This window comes from Lactuca sativa, chromosome 3 (assembly GCF_002870075.4).
Source record: "Lactuca sativa cultivar Salinas chromosome 3, Lsat_Salinas_v11, whole genome shotgun sequence".
Lineage (NCBI taxonomy): Eukaryota > Viridiplantae > Streptophyta > Magnoliopsida > Asterales > Asteraceae > Lactuca > Lactuca sativa.
Window position 1 is genome coordinate 226,624,584 of NC_056625.2, and position 9,391 is coordinate 226,633,974.

A 9,391-nucleotide genomic window follows, 5' to 3' on the forward strand; every position below is an offset into this window, starting at 1 on the left:
ATTTAGCACTAAGGAATAAACTCCTATCGTGGTGACAGGTGATGCTTTCCTGTTTCCCATGATCAAGTTTATCTTTCCCTGATCCACATTCTCACATCTTCTTAGTCCCTGCAAATTACAACATATGTGAATACCACAACCGGTATCAAGGACCCAAGACTTAGAATGAGGTGATTTATTAGACAATATAGTGTATATACCTGCATGGTTGGGTTTTACTTTCCCATCCTTCACATCTTGCTGGTACTTTGGGCAGTTTCGCTTCCAGTGCGATTTTTCATGACAATAGAAGCATTCAGGCTCATTAGGATTAGCAGAAGGAGTGACAAAACCTTTCTTGGTTTTGCTTGAAGAGGAGCCTTCAAGGGTCTTACCCTTGGTACCCTTAGAAGGGTTCTTTCTCATATTCCCTTTGCCTTGCCCGACTGCCAAGACATTGGCCGCAGTAGGAGTAGGAGTAGGAGTAGTAACAACTGACTTACCCTTTAGACCACTTTCCGCGGTCTTCAAGAGTCCCTGAAGTTTACTGAGGGTGACTTCTTCCTTGTTCATGTGATATGCATGCGGAATTGATCATAACACGATGGTAAGGAGTGCAAAATGATGTCTATTTCTAACTCCTCAGGGAAGTTCACATTCAGCTTCAGTAAACGGTCCACACACCTTTGCATTTTCTGCATATGGCCCGTGATGGGTTCACCATCCTTCATTCGGGTTGTTATCATGAAGGAGATTATTTCATATCGCTCTTGACGAGCACTCTGATAGTAACGATCCATCAAGTCCTAGTGCATCTCAAAAGGATAATAGTCCTCATAGGACTTTTGGAGCTCGGCTGTCATGGTGGCCATCATGATACATGCTACTTTTGTAGCATCCCTTTCACGTACCTCATAATCAGCAAGCTCTTCAGGAGTAGCAGTTAGCTCGGGTACCTTTAGCTCCTTGTCGACAACATATTTTTTGTTCTCATACCGAGTGACCATCCTGATGTTCCTGATCCAATCAGTAAAGTTGGATCCATCGAAGATGACTCTCCCACAAAGATTCATGTGAGAGAAAGAGCTAGTAGGGTTAGATCTAGAAGCATTGTTATTGGAAGACATATGAAAGGAAGGGGGAATAGATTAGATTAGATTTAATGATAGTCCTTAATAAATCACCCAAATGTAGTATTAAGGCTAGGACCCAACACAATATGTTATAACTTAGAAGAGGGATGCCGTAATCTAAGCTATAAGATATTTGAAGGTAGGTGAATGACGATTCACCAATTTCCACCACGAAAAATGAAATTTTAATTAGGTTTTAATTGGTTTAGAAACTCCTAGATTCTTTGATATTCATTGAACTTTCTTCAATGGCATGTTTCAATCTCGAGTGTGCCCTTCAGGTTTTGTGACTGGGATGCCGAGGATCACAAAACAAGGTGTGAAGTAACCATGCAAATTACTTGGTACCCTTAATGTACTACCCCTCAATCGATGTGCCGGTTAACCTCACACGCTCCATCGATACTATGATAAACATTAAGTCACCCTTCACCTACCTTGTTAAGTTCAAGTTAGTGTGCCTGTAACAACGAAAATTTTCAAAACAATTTTTTTTCATTTCTTAAAAACATGTTTCCATCCCAAATAAGTCATAAAGATCCAATGTATCATATCATAATACAAATCATATAAATCCCAAGATCATAAATCCTCCATCAGTGTGTGCAGATCACGCCGGCGCCTTCCCACCGTCCTCGCTAGTACCTGAAACACATATCACAACAACTGTAAGCATAATTGCTTAGTGAGTTCCCCAAAATACAACTTACGCACGTACGCCTTTCCAGGCCTTGACCTTCCGGTCCATGTGTCTCAGGGGACTTCCGTCCTGACTAGGTAAACCTTCCGGTCCTACCTACGTCAACCTTATGGTTCACATCACAACGCCTTCCAGCCCATAACATATACGCCTTTCGGCCCATAACATAACGCCTTCCGGCCCATATTAAGCATATCATACATGGCACATATAAACGATTAACTTATCACATACAATGCATATAACTCATAACATATCCGACCTTCCGGTCACACAATAAAACCCTTCCGGGTTCAGTATAGTGAAAATACTCACCTTGTGGAAAGTCTAGAATCTCACGTGCTCGCTATCTCTGAATCCCCACACGAAGACTCAACCTCGCCTAATAATAACGAATATCATTTCAATTAATATAGACTTCCACCACTAGACTTTACCCCCTTATTAACATTCATCAGAGGGTAAAAGACCATTTTACCCTCTCTTGACTCAAAGTCCACATGTTGACCAAAACCCTAAAAGTCAACAAAAGTCAACATCTCCAGTACGCGGGGCGTACAGACTGATGTACGTGGGGCGTACATCGCCAACTCAATAATCAGGGTCTCCACCCAGTACGCGCAGCGTACTGGGAGTTACACCCAGCGTAATAGACAGATCTAGACACACTTCATTTCTGGTCTTAATCGGTTAAGCCACTACTACAACTTCTAGATCCAGCCTTATTTAAGAATCCTTATGTCACACCCCAAAACCGATAACGGCGGAATACGTTTCGGGGTGGATGACGTAGTGAACAGTATCATCACAATTGCATAATAGTGGAAACAAGAAACATACAACAATAGCATTACATAGTGAATTTAATTACAAGTGTGTTTTGTAATGTTTAACAATCACCTAAAAGTAAATCAAAAATAAGAGATGGGTCTTGTGTGCTCCACCTTCTCCAAAAATGTCGCGTCTGTACCTGTCTATCTTTGACCTGAAGATACAAGTTATTTTGAAAACGATTATCAGCATAAAGCTGGTGAGTTCATAAGAGTTTAGTGTGAGTTTTAGTATACAAAGCATTAGTGCTAAAAATGTATCATTTATGTTCATAAGTAGTAGAAACTTAGAAAATCCCATATTTTCCAGAAAATACATTGTAAGTGACAATCAGTGAAAAATATGCATTCTTCATTTCTTTGAAACAGATTATTGTAAAAATATATTGGCAAATCTCCAAATAACAAGTGTGATGGAATAGGTTAAGCCTGTAATCAGCGATAGAGGTGCAAACTTCCTTTAGTGATAGATACTTACTTACTTCGGGATGTAGTTAGCATTTAGTGTAGTATTTTGGAGTAGTTGTAGTGTATTCCTTGTATGTTACTAATAGTGAGGATAATAGAGGATCCCATGACCTTCCCGGTCATGCACAGTATAGTGAAGTAGTGGCATCCCTGGGCCTGCACGGCGCGGACTGAAATTAACAGTCGGGATGTAATAGCGTCTGCCCCGTATAGATCTATACATGTAGAGTCGTCTCCCTGCTGGAAAACTTCGGGCGTAGTGGATAGCGAATAGAGTATCTCGTAGTGGGTTAGTGTATTATAGTTTGTTTAGTGTTTTCTCTATTGTTATAGTGTAGTAATCTTTTAGTACTGATCATAGTGTATTCTCTTACTAGTGTATCGTCTAGTAATAGTGAGTATTATAGTGCAGATAGAAATGACTTTAGCGAGTAGTAGCTGTAACAACCATAACTATACCTATTATAGTTATCTTAGTGGGGATGGTTCTTGGCATGTTAGTGACTTTAATATTAAGTGAAAGCAGTAACATTCGTATCCCACACTGATATACAGATTATATAACTAAGAAATCAACGACAGTCGGACGGATAACTACTACCCTAAGCCCACAATCAAACAAGAACAGGAAATAAGGCGAGATATCGGTCCTAAGTCCTCCAAGTCTTACTTATATAAATATATCAGAGTGGTTACATTTTATGAGTAAATTGATTAAATAAAAGTATTTTTCCAAAAGAACATTTAAAATCTGATTCATTGTTTAAAAATAGTCTGAAAAGGGTAAAACCCGTTTATAAAGCATAGGGTCAAATCACATGTGATTTGAACTAAAGGTAGTGAATCACATGTGATTAATCCTTGTAACGCGGAAATCATTCTGTAAAACTTTACATAAACATTTATAAGCAACTTGTACCTCCCCCCTAAAACATTTAAAACAATTGAAAGGTTCATTAAAGGGGTATGAACTCACCTGAAATCGCGGAAATCGGGTGAATCGGGTAAATCAGGTAAAAGTGTCGATTGAGCGTTTGGTACCAAATAACCACTTGAGCACCTTTTAGGACCCTAATGTCATATGAAATATGTATTTTACAAGAAGTTAATCATCTTATACTTTTCATTATAGTATTTGGACATTCTAGCATCGTTTTCGGGGTTTTAAGGCCTAGAAAGGGTTCCCGGGAGTGGTACGAGGCCATGAATGATTTACGGGAGGGTCCATGAGCTCACTCCCTTGGAGTTTATGGCCCAAAGGCCATCCTTTGGGAGTTTACAGCCGTAAGCCCCCTAGTCATGGCCGTAAACTCACATGGCACTCCAAAATGCATGTTTAGGGCCTTATTTCACTTCCTTAATTCAATGGTATGTGTTTTGGACTAAGAGGGAGGGATTAAGCATCATAATTTGTGACATTTTTGGGGAGTTTACGGCCAATACTTGTTCTTGGGCCGTAAACTCCAATAAATCCTTCAAGATGCATGTTTTAATGGTACAACATGGTCTCATTCACCTTAGATAAATTCTATAAGGCCTAAAAATGAGTTTTGGGACAATTTGGCACCAACTTTTGGGGAGTTTACGGCCTAAGAACATCCTTGGCCGTAAACTCTCCATTTTGTCTCCAAATGTGAAGTTTAATGGTACAACACACTTCCAAAGGCCTTAGCTAAATTCCTTACATGCATTTGAGTGGTTTAGGGACTTGTTTGACACAAAAACTTGGGTGTTTACGGCCCAAGCTTAGCCTTGGCCGTAAACTCCACTCTTTGTGTTCAAATGATGTTGTTTGATGCTTTTAAGCCTTCCTTGGAGTCAAGTCTAATTTACCAAACATCCTAGAAGAGTTTTTAGGGCTTTAAACATAGATTTATGGGGTGTTTGAGGTGTTTACGGCCTAAGCACAAGCTTGGGCCGTAAACTCCTTTTTACATGTCAAATCCTTGTGTTTTAGTGACCAAAATCTTCTAGATATATGCCTTAATTAGTATACTAGCTTAAAGGAAGGAAAAACATGGTCTTTGGCATGATTTTGGGGGTTTACGGCCTAAGGAGCTTCTTAGGCCGTAAACTCCTTTTTAGTCCTTGATTTCTATGATTTTGGCTTCTAAATTCAGTAAAGTATGTCTAGATCAAGATAGGGGATGAGTACTTACGTTTGGAAGTCGGAAATTAGCGGAATTGGGGTCGATTTTGGGTCTAGAGAGAGAAAGTAGAGAGAGAGTGGGTGTGTGGTAAAAGAGTATCCAAATGTTTTGCACACCCATCTCATATGCCTCGGGTTCCGCACCCGATACACGGCTACCCGATGTTTAAAGTTAACTGGGTTAAAACTTTTTACCCGGGTGAAGTGGTTGAAAATGTAATACAACTCTATTAGGTTAAACGGGGTTAACACATACGAGTTATATTTCTTACGATAATATCAAGCCATGCATGTATTTAGATATTCGGATATTGACGATTCCAAATGTTACATAAAATAACGTATAGTGATACGTTCCGTTAGTGAAAATGGGATTTGTAACGGAAATAGATTTGGGGTTGTCACATCATCCCCCCGTTAGTGGAATTTCGTCCCAAAATTTAGAATTCAAATAGATAGGTTATTACAATACTACTAAGCGAAGAGATGAGGGTATTTGAGTTTCATTTGATCCTCGCGCTCCCAAGTGAATTCCGGTCCTCGCTTGGCGTTCCACCGAACCTTCACAATTGGGATGCGGCTTTGTTTCGTCCGCTTTACTTCATGATCCAAGACCTCCGCTGGTCCTTCCAAGAAGTTGAGGCTCTCATTGATCTCGATCTCGTCGAGGGGAATCACGAGAGTCTCATCAGATAGACATTTATTCAAGTTTGAGATGTGGAAGGTAGGATGTATGTTACTTAGCTCGCGGGGCAAGTTTAGTTTGTAAGCTACAGGGCCGATTCTGGCAAGAATCTCAAAAGGCCCTATGTACCTTGGGTTTAACTTTCCATGCTTCCCGAAGCGTATCGTGCCTTTCCAGGGCGAGACCTTTAGAAGGACTCGGTCTCCGACCTGGAATTCCAAGGGTTTTCTTCGTTTGTCGGCGTAGCTTTTCTGTCGATCCCTAGCGGCTTTTAGTCGTTCACGTATCTGCACAATCTTCTCGGTCGTCTCTCGAATGATCTCCGGACTAGTGAGGGCGCTGTCAGGAACTCGTCCTTTAGCTAACTGAGTGTCTCCCACCTCGGCCCAGCACAAAGGGGATCTGCACTTCCGGCCGTAAAGGGCTTCGAAGGGAGCTGCCTTGATGCTTGTATGATAACTATTGTTGTAGGAAAACTCCACAAGAGGCAAGTGTGTATCCCACGATTTCCCGAAGTCGATCACACAAGCTCGCAGCATGTCTTCTAAGGTTTGGATCGTCCTCTCACTTTGTCCGTCAGTCTGCGGATGGTAGGCTGTACTCATGTCCAGCCTCGTCCCTAGTGCCTTTTGTAATGATTGCCAAAATCTAGAGGTGAATCTACTATCTCTGTCTGATATAATAGATATAGGGACGCCATGCAATCGCACTATTTCTTTTATATAAGTCCTAGTGAGCTTTTCCATCTTGTCCGTCTCCATGATGGGTAGAAAGTGGGCAGACTTGGTCAACCTGTCAACGATGACCCAAATGGTATCTAATCCACCTGCTGTCTTGGGCAGCTTGGTGATAAAGTCCATTGTGATTCGCTCCCACTTCCATTCTGGTATTTCCGGTTGTTGGAGGAGTCCTGATGGTTTTGACATTCTACTTTGACCTTTGCGCAAGTAAGACACTTACTTACAAAGGTAGCGATCTCTGCTTTCATGTTCGGCCACCAGTATAGCTTTTTGAGATCCAGATACATCTTATCTGAGCCCGGGTGGACGGAGTAACGAGTGTTGTGTGCTTCCCTCATAACCAAATCTCTGAAACCTCCATGGCGTGGAGTCCAGATTCGGTCCATAAAGTAATAGGCTCCGTCACCCTTAACCTCCAGATTTTTATCCATTCCGTGCAGGGATTCTCCCGTCACGTTTCCAGGCTTTAAAGCTTCCAGCTGAGCCTCTTTGATCTGCGCTGATAGATGTGAATGTATAGTCATTGTCAACGACTTGGTCCTTCGTCCGGAATATTCTTTCCTGCTCAGGGCGTCCGCTACTACGTTGGCTTTCCCCGGATGATATCTAATTTCACAGTCGTAATCGTTAAGTAACTCGACCCATCGACGCTGTCTCATGTTGAGTTCTTTTTGGTTTAGTATATGTTGGAGGCTTTTATGATCAGTGTACACCACGCTCTTCGTCCCATACAAGTAGTGTCTCTAGATTTTTAGTGCGAAGACGACCGCTCCCAACTCAAGGTCGTGAGTAGTGTAGTTCACTTCATGGTTCTTTAGCTGTCTCGAGGCATAGGCGATAACTTTGCCTCGTTGCATCAAGACACAACCGAGCCCCTGATTGGATGCATCACAGTATACGACGAAATCTTCTGTCCCTTCGGGAAGGGATAATACTGGTGCGGTGCATAGGGCTCGCTTCAGGGTCTGGAATGCCTTCTCCTGTTTCTCCTCCCAGTCAAATGGTACGCCTTTCTGTGTTAACATGGTGAGAGGTTTCGCAATCCGAGAGAAATTTTGGATGAATCGACGGTAGTAGCCAGCGAGGCCTAGAAATTGACGAATTTCCGTAGGCGTCTTTGGTGCTGACCAGTTCTCAATAGCCTTGATTTTGGAGGGGTCCACGTGGATTCCTTCTTCACTGACCACGTGCCCTAAGAATTCAACTCTCCGGATCCAAAACTCGCACTTAGAGAACTTTGCATACAACTTCTCGGATCGCAGGGTTTCCAGGACTAATCGTAAATGATTTCTGTGCTCTTCCTCGCTTCGAGAGTAAACGAGGATGTCGTCAATAAAGACGATGACGAACTGATCTAGATATGGACGACATACCCTATTCATCAAGTCCATGAATACTGCGGGGGCGTTAGTCAGTCCAAAGGGCATCACTACGAACTCAAAATGCCCTTAGCGGGTTCGGAAAGCTGTCTTTGGAACATCTTCCTCGAGCACTCGCAACTGATGGTACCCCGATCTAAGATCAATCTTGGAGAAGTAACTTGCTCCTTGGAGTTGGTCGAATAGGTCGTCGATACGAGGGAGAGGATAGCGATTTTTGATCGTGAGTTTATTGAGTTCCCTATAATCGATGCACATCCGAAACGACCCATCCTTTTTCTTCACGAACAAGACCGGAGCTCCCCAAGGTGAGAAGCTCGGTCTTATAAAGCCCTTGCTGAGAAGTTCGTTGAGTTGACCGGATAGTTCTTGCATTTCGGCAGGCGCTAGACGGTAGGGCGACTTAGCTACGGGGGTAGCTCCTGGGATTAGGTCGATTCTGAATTCAACCTGTCGTTTAGGAGGTAGGCCTGGAAGATCCTCCAGGAAGACATCAGGAAAGTCGCATACTACAGGAATGTCTTTTGGATCTTTCGATTTCTGGTTAGTGTCGACAACGTGAGCAAGAAAGGCGCGACATTCCTTGCGCAAGTATTTCTGAGCCTGGATACTAGAGATGATACGAAGGTTTGTACCTGGCTTATCTCCGTATATCAATAGGGTCTCTCGATTCGGAAAGTTCAGGCGAATGGCTTTCTCGGAGCATAGGATATCGGCATAGTGAAGGCTTAGCCAATCCATACCAACAATGACATCGAAATTTTTGATTGAGACTGGTATAAGATCGATAAAAAGGGGTGATCATCTAACGTGAGAGTACAACCTATATAGATTTCATTAGAGCTTTCTGTCTTCCCATTAGCCATTTCTACGACGAATGTTTCTTTTAGTGGTTGAGGGGTTTGTTTGAGTAAGTGTTCAAAGTTTTGATTTATGAAGCTTCTTTCTGCACCACTATCGAATAAGACACAGGCATAAGAGTTGTTGAGAAGAAACGTACCCGTGACCACCGTGGGATCGGCTACCGCTTCATTGTGACCGATAGCAAGTAACCTTCCCGTTCCCCCAGCATTTGCAGCTTTCGGACAGTTCTTCTTAAAATGGCCCGCTTCACCGCAGCCATAACAAGTTGGGGTCACTCCTGTACCAGGAACCTGTGTGATAGGTTTGGGAGGGGCCTTGCAAAATCGGACAGTATGGCCCTTTCGTCCACAGTTGGAACACTGCAATTCACGGCAAGGACCGTTGTGGTGAAAAGGGCACTTGGGACACTTAGGCAAGTTTCCACTGTAAGCCTTTGGCGGGGCTGGAGCAACTGGTGTGGCTGG